This window comes from Pelophylax lessonae, assembly GCF_965119305.1.
Source record: "Pelophylax lessonae genome assembly, chromosome: 2".
Taxonomy (NCBI): Eukaryota; Metazoa; Chordata; class Amphibia; order Anura; family Ranidae; genus Pelophylax; species Pelophylax lessonae.
The window spans coordinates 565,446,576-565,454,245 of NC_138769.1; positions in this window are offsets into that span (position 1 = coordinate 565,446,576).

Sequence of the window (7,670 nt, forward strand, 5' to 3'; positions counted from 1 at the left end):
CTAATCACTAAATGAGGAGAGGGCGGCAATGGAGGTGAAGCCTTAAAGGATAAGTTCACTTTTTAAAAAAATAATAAATGCATTTTTTGCAGGTAAAAAATGTGCATTTACTATATATATATATATATATATATATTTTTTTTTTAGGAGCCTGGAAAGCCTTGCACCAGCAATCAGCAGGTCGCTGATGCCATGCAGGTCTCCAGCAGACTGTGTGTGTGAGCTGTCTGCCCATACATCATACGGCCAGGCAGTTTCACACTGACAGGAAGACTCAATGAACTACCACAGTGCTCAACAGGGCTGTGGTAGTTCATTGAGATTTGCCAGCCGACAGCCACAAAGAGTTCATTCATACACAGAACTAGTACAAAGCTAGTACTGGGAACTTCTCCCTTTATCTCTGTCACAGGGAGAGAGGGCAGCAGGGAGCGGCTGCAGCAGTGAGAACATGTTACGTGTTTCACCCTAAAAACGGGTGGAACATGTAACATGTTCCCAAAAGGTGAACATATCCTTTAAAGTGCACTGTACCTGTTTAGAAGATCTTAGGAATGAATACAAGCTGTGTTTGCCTTATCTTATAGCATTCATCTTGTACCGCATTAGTGGTAGTGGTCACTTTGGATTAAAGATATTTCTACACTTGGAAGAATACTAAATACTAGTGATGGTAATTTTTTAGTTATTGTATTGTTAAATTGCTTTATTTGAACTTATTTGGTCTGAAATCTATTTTGGTTAAGAGTATTATCATATATTGTTCAGAGTACTTTATTTGATCATGACATTTATTGCATGATTTATTGTGCATGAACGTTTTTACATTGAATATTTTTTGTATTATTCAATCCGCTCTCTAGTTAATGTTTTGTTATATAACCTTCTTGGACAAACCGCCTACCTCTGCTCTGAAACTAGATAGGGTTCATCTAGCTGGCCCCAACAACAGATCAAACCACACAGTTCCCAGGGATGTCCTGTGCTGACTATGTTTTTTTCACAGTCAAAGAAGAGATTATGGGTCAGGTTTGGAACAAAAGATGGATCAACTTTGACATAGATGGCATTACACTGCTACCTACCTTGTCCTGTTGCGAACTTCAGACCTTAATGCCCAACTTCAGGGGAAAAAAAACCTTGCAGTGAGGTCCCACTTTCTAAAATACAAGGGTTAAATTCTTGTTAGATCTTAGTTGTAAAAGAGAGGCTGTAAACCCTTCTCCTCACTCCAACAGGCTCCCTTGACCCAATGCGACCGGTCTACCTGGGTAAGCAGTACAGCCTCTTCTGCAAACCCCTAGAATTATCAAGAAAACAACCTTTGCAGAGCAAGGGGTACCACTGCAAAGGTTTTATTTTGTGCCTGAAGTTGGGGTTAAAGGCTACTTAAAGCGGAGTTCCACCTAAAACAAAAAAAAAATACATAAAAATACCCCCGGGACAGTCAGGGCTAGTGCATTCCACAATGGATAGTCTCTGAACTTTCCCGGGTTGCACTTACTTTTTAGAAGAAATACTTACCTTGAAAATGTATTGTCCAGCGCTGCCATCTCAGGTGTGGGCAGCTTGAAGCCAGCGCGATCCTCTTCTGTGTCCTCTTCCATCCTCTTCGGCCCCACGATGCACAGCACTGGCCCCCGCTGTCACTTCCGGGGCTGCAGCGTCATCCCTGCACAGCTTCTGGGCATGCCCAGAAGTTGTTTAGCAAGGTATGACGGCACCTGCACCAGAACTGACGTCTGGGCCGGTGCAGGCGCATTGATTCCTGGGAGCGATGACGTTCAGCTCCCAGGAATCATTGCAAGCCAGGAAGTGACGACTCGCCGTGGCCGCCGAGGGAGGAAGAGGAAGTAAGGTAAGTATACTATCTTCTAAAACAAGGTAAGTAAAAAAAAAAAATAAAATTGCGATTATCCATTTGTTTTTCAGGTGACCCGGAGCAAGAAGATGGACCGAAGTTACATTTTAGGGTGGAACTCCACTTTAAACTTCTTCTTGAGCTAATCAGTTAGTTTGCATTTGACCACTGGTTGGTTCAATATTAATATTATCAATAATAATTGCGCAGCATTTTTAGATATACTGGTTCACAAGAACACGTGATCTTCATTCTGCACTCCCCACTCATTTATCTGACCTATTTGAATTCATGGATACCCCATTAGTGAATATCCTCAACTGGTTGGGAGTGGACAAATAATTACCCTCTGTTCCTCTCCCGAGAATCCCTGCAGATTCAGGAGACCACGTGGGCTCTTGATGGCTGACACCTCTGTATTCTCATTGTTTATCTCACTTTGAATTATCTGAACCATTGCAAATGAAGTTGCCCACCAAACTCTCCAGCTCCCATCTGTCAAACCATCTGGACCTCACAGTCACTTGTATTGAAGTGCATTGACTTATCCCCAGCAGTGACTTCTCCCCTTGAAAATCTCGGATAAAATTTATTTAGCCCCTGTTGCCCTTCCCACTACCCCTCCTGTTGACAGCCAGTATGTGATCCTATGCTACACTCTCTGGAGCCCCACAGCCCAGTGTTGATCCACTGTCCCACAACTTGCATAACACCTCTCCTTCAACCCGCTGTCAACCCCTGAGCTATTGCTTTATACCTTGGTACACATCTGAAGGGTATCCTGTGTCCTCCTCCTTCACTTTATCCCCCTCCCACCTTCATTAAATGAAAGGACACCAAGATCAGCCTGAGATATTCTACACTACAGTATTACATGTTTTGTATAATGCTCTGAATATTATAAATAACAGAATTTCCCAAAACATTTTAAAAACATTTGTATGGAACTGTCTAAAATAAGTGGGGGGAGGTACATTTTTGTTCTGCTGTGTAATGCATGTGTAGGAGACTCAAAAGTCCAGCTGGGTTAGAGAAAAGGAAGTAGAATCAAAGGTAATTAAAATAAATACATGTTTCAAAAATGGATATAAAAACGTATAGAACTTAATAAAACCATATAAAACATATTATGTTAATCTCTCTCTCATATAACTTTGATACCTTGAGTAACTAGATAGTCATTTCTTAGCAATTTAGTAGACTTTAAAAGAAAGTTAGGCAATTTCAAGGGGTAAAATGAAGAAAAGCCACTGTACTGTGTGTGTATATATATATATATATATATATATATATATATACACACACACTGCTCCAAAAAAATTTAGGGAACACTTTTTAATCAGAGTATAGCATCAAGTCAATAAAACTCCTGGGATATTTATCTGGTCAGTTAAGTAGCAAAGGGGGTTGTTAATCAGTTTCAGCTGCTTTTGTATTAATGAAAGTAACAACAGGTGCACTAGATGGGCAACAATGAGATTACCCCCAAAACAGGAATGTTTTTTTCAGGTTAAGGTCACTGACATTTTTTTCCCTTACTCATCTTTTCTGACAGTTTTTCACTAGTTTTGCATTTGGCTAGGGTCAGTGTCACTACTGGTAGCATGAGGCGATAACTGGATCCTATAGAGGTTGCACAGGCAGTCCAACTCCTCCAGGATGGCACATCAATACATGCCATTGCCAGAAGGTTTGCTGTGTCTCCCAGCTCAGTCTCAAGAGCATGGAGAAGATTCCTTCGGACAGGCAGTTACTCTAGGAGAGCTGGACTGGACCATAGAAGGTCCTTAACCCATCAGCAGGACCGGTATCTGCTCCTTTGTACAAGGAGGAACAGGATAAGCACTGCCAGAGCCCTACAAAATGACCAACAATCAGAAACAGACTTTATGAGGGTGGCCTAAGAGCCTGACATCCTCTAGTGGGCCCTGTGCTCACTGCCCGGCACTGTGGAGCTTGATTAGCATTTTCCATTGAACACCAGTGCTTTTCACAGATGAGAGCAGGTTCACCATGAGCACGTGTCAGACGTGAAAGAGTCATGGAGATTGTTATGCTGCCTTTAACATTGTTCAGCATGACTGGTTTGGTGGTGGGTCAGTTATGGTCTGGGGAGGCATATCCATTAAGGGACACACAGTCCTCTGCAGGTTAGATAATGGTACCCTGACTGTCATTAGGTATAGGGATGAAATCCTTGGATCCCATTGTCAGATCCTACACTGATGCAGTAGGTCCTGGGTTCCTCCTAGTGCATGACAATGCCCGGCCTCATGTAGTGAGAGTATACAGCCAGTTCCTGAAGGATGAAAAAATTCATACCATTAAATAGCCCCCCATGCTCGTCCGACCTAAATACAATAGAACACCTCTGGGACACTATGTTTCGGTCCATCCGACGCTAACCAGGTTGCACCTTAGTCTGTTCAGGAGCTCAGTGATGCCCTGGACCAGATCTGGGAGGAAATACTCACCATCCTTGTCTCATGAGGAGAGTGCCCTGACATTTTTAGGGATGCATACAAGCATGTGGGGCCATACAAACTGCTGAGTACCATTTTGAGTTGCTGCAATTAAATTTCAGCAAAATGGACTAGCTTGATGCATCATTTTTCACTTTAATTTTGAGTTTTTGAATTCAGCCCTCTGTAGGTTGATAATTCTAATTTCCATCAAACTACGTGGCATCCTTTCGTTCCTAACACATTACCCAGTCCATATCAGTAAAGATATCCAGCATGATATTTTTCACCATTGAGATCTGACGTGTTTTCAAAGTGTTCCTTTCATTTTTTTGAGCAGTGAACTGTATATCTATATATATATATATATATATATATATATATATATATATACAGTGTGTGTGTATATATATATATATATATATATATATACAGTGTGTGTGTGTGTATATATATATATATATATATATATATATATATATATATATATATATATATATATACAGTGTGTGTGTGTATATATATATATATATATATATATATATACAGTGTGTGTGTGTATATATATATATATATATATATATATATATGTATATAGATATACACACACACACAGAGAGAGAGAGCACTTTTTTGGGGGGAGATCAGTTATAACTTATCTTATTAATTTTTATTATTATATTTAATTCAGTTTTTTTCTTTCAGTTTCTCTATTTAGTTCTCACATTTCACAATATTACACTGTGCTGCACTAAATAATTGTTATTTTCTATCAGAAGTGGCCTATGTTATCAGCTCTTGTTTATATTAGAACAATAGGAGCCCTAGAATGTCTCTGGATTTTACAGAGAAGCATTATACAGATTTATCCCTCACTACCTCACAATGAAAGAAAAAAGGCCACGAAACTGAATTATATCTCAGGTGAGTAAACAAAAATGGAATTTCTGGACCGCTGTGCAATTCAGTTTAAGAAAAAGGTATTCCCTGACAACTGATTCAGCCTCCTCCTCTTTCTGTAGTAAGCACAGTGCCTGTCCCATAGCTAAAACATAAACAGTTGGGGATGCCCCCATGCTACTCTGAGTCAGCAGGACAGTATATATAAAGCTATCAGAGTTTAGTGAAGACAGATCTACTAGTGCTCTCCAGGAAATTCTCTCCATCACTTTTCTCAACACAAACCCTTGAAAATGCCTTCCATCTACTGTGGGCTCCTACTGGTCTTGCTAGCCCTGTTCCAGGATATGGCTGTCTCGTCTCCCATCCATCCTTCCCAGGGACGCCACTGCAATTGGGAAGTTATCAAGGGCCACACAAGAAACCTGACAGACCTCGCAATGAAGTTTTACAACAGTACAGTAAGTGTATTCTTTTTTGCAATAGTAAAGCCATAATTTAAGCAAGTTATATAACTGTGCATAGTAACAATGACAAACAAGGACTATTTGGTGGTGATATTGTATTTACCGGTATTTATTATTAAGTATCTTGATTTAGTTATTACATATATAATTCACATTACATATATAATTCACATTACATATATAATTCACATATCAAATAGGATCCAAAACACAAATCAAAGTTTTTTTTTTTCATATTTGCCAGGTAAACAATATTAAGGTAAGTGGTTTTCTCAGATGTGGGACTACTTGCATCTTCTGTATACCAGCTAGTTTTAATTATAGACCTTTCTGCATAACCTGGAGTGAAAATCTAGAATGGCAGATTCATTCATTCATTCATTCACTGTTCTTTCCATAGCATTTAAATACACGGGCCAAAGTGATGCCAGATCCTGTATCTGCTATACCTAAAGCATGCAAAAATAATGAATGAAAAACAAAGGAAAACATTTTTAAAGCATACCTGTTGGAATCTTGTTACGTGGTTTACTGATCATTTTCTTGTCTACTTTTTTTCATATTTATCAAGATCTTCCCTACCTTTTTAAATCCTACTATTTTTTTGGCAACTGTTTTGCTATTCCAAAGCCCTAATGAAGATACCCATGGACAGATGTGACTACAGCATGATCATTTTTAGAATGGGCATGGCATAAGCATGCACTATCATATTGACCGAGCATGCATGTTAATGCCCTGTGAAGACACCCTTGGCCTTGCCCATATCTCAAGGAATAGCGTTAATCAAAATCTAATCCTACACCCAATATTGGTTAGCCCAGGGGGCGATTAGGCTAAAGACATTAGACTATTCCTCATACCAATAAAGGTAGTAGACTCGGCGCTAAGAATACAGGTACAGGCAGCGCCAATACCCTATTCCACCCTTATTCCTCATACCAACCCCCATCAACCAAACTTAGCAACAGTTATATCTATTGTTCTTTACTGGTTTTTTTTCTCCAATATGGCTCATCCTAGGAGTAGCTTGTTTCCAACACCAACTATTACGAGCCAAATTGAACCGTAGTTATCTTATGTCTATGGCTTTTGAATGACCGAAAATATTGATAGTCTTTTTTAATCATGCTCTACGGATCACCTTATTCACTCTTTTTGCTCCCTGTACGCGGAAACACAAGACGTTTTTAAAAATTAGCACATGTAATGCCAGTATTAGCCTTAGAGCAGATCTCTAAATAAATTCAAACTAAAAGTTCATCAAAGGACCCTGTTGAGTAGCAAACTTCCTTTGATAACAGTAATGGAAGCTGCCACTACCTGCTAGTTCCAGGACAATAACTGCCCAGTGAATTATTTATTTTACTGCCCCAGAATTCGAATATAGGGGCATATGTTGCTTCTATCAGAATCTAGTTGCACAGGTTTTTCCTTCGTGATAGACTATCTTTAAACTACGGATCTGTTTTTGGACTCACTTAAACCAAATTACAGTTATACTGCCTCGGAAGCACATGAGATGAGTAAATGTATTGATTAATGGAAATTACATTTCTAGGTCATTTTAAGCCCCTGGTGTTCTCCTTTATTTTGATTTTGATGTGTAATCTCTCTTCATTGCTATTCACCATAATGCACACTTGAGTTTCTTATTCCACTTTTGTGTGGCTCATAAAAATCATTAACATTACCTTTTTGTGATCTTTTACAGCAAGCCAATGACAAATTTGTTCTGACAGTCCCCAGGATTCAGTGTGAACATCGATGTGGACCCCAAGACCTTTCATCAAACACAACGGTATGCAAGAGCCTTAGAACAAGTCATTATGCAGTCACTACGAGTGCTTTTACTATCTGACAGTGCCAGTATGTACACATAGAGGAAGTAGCAGTTTAATTCACAAGTTACTAGAGAGTGACATCACTGAAACACCTACCACAAGCACAAGTATTTGTTCAGGAACTCTGCTCATCAGT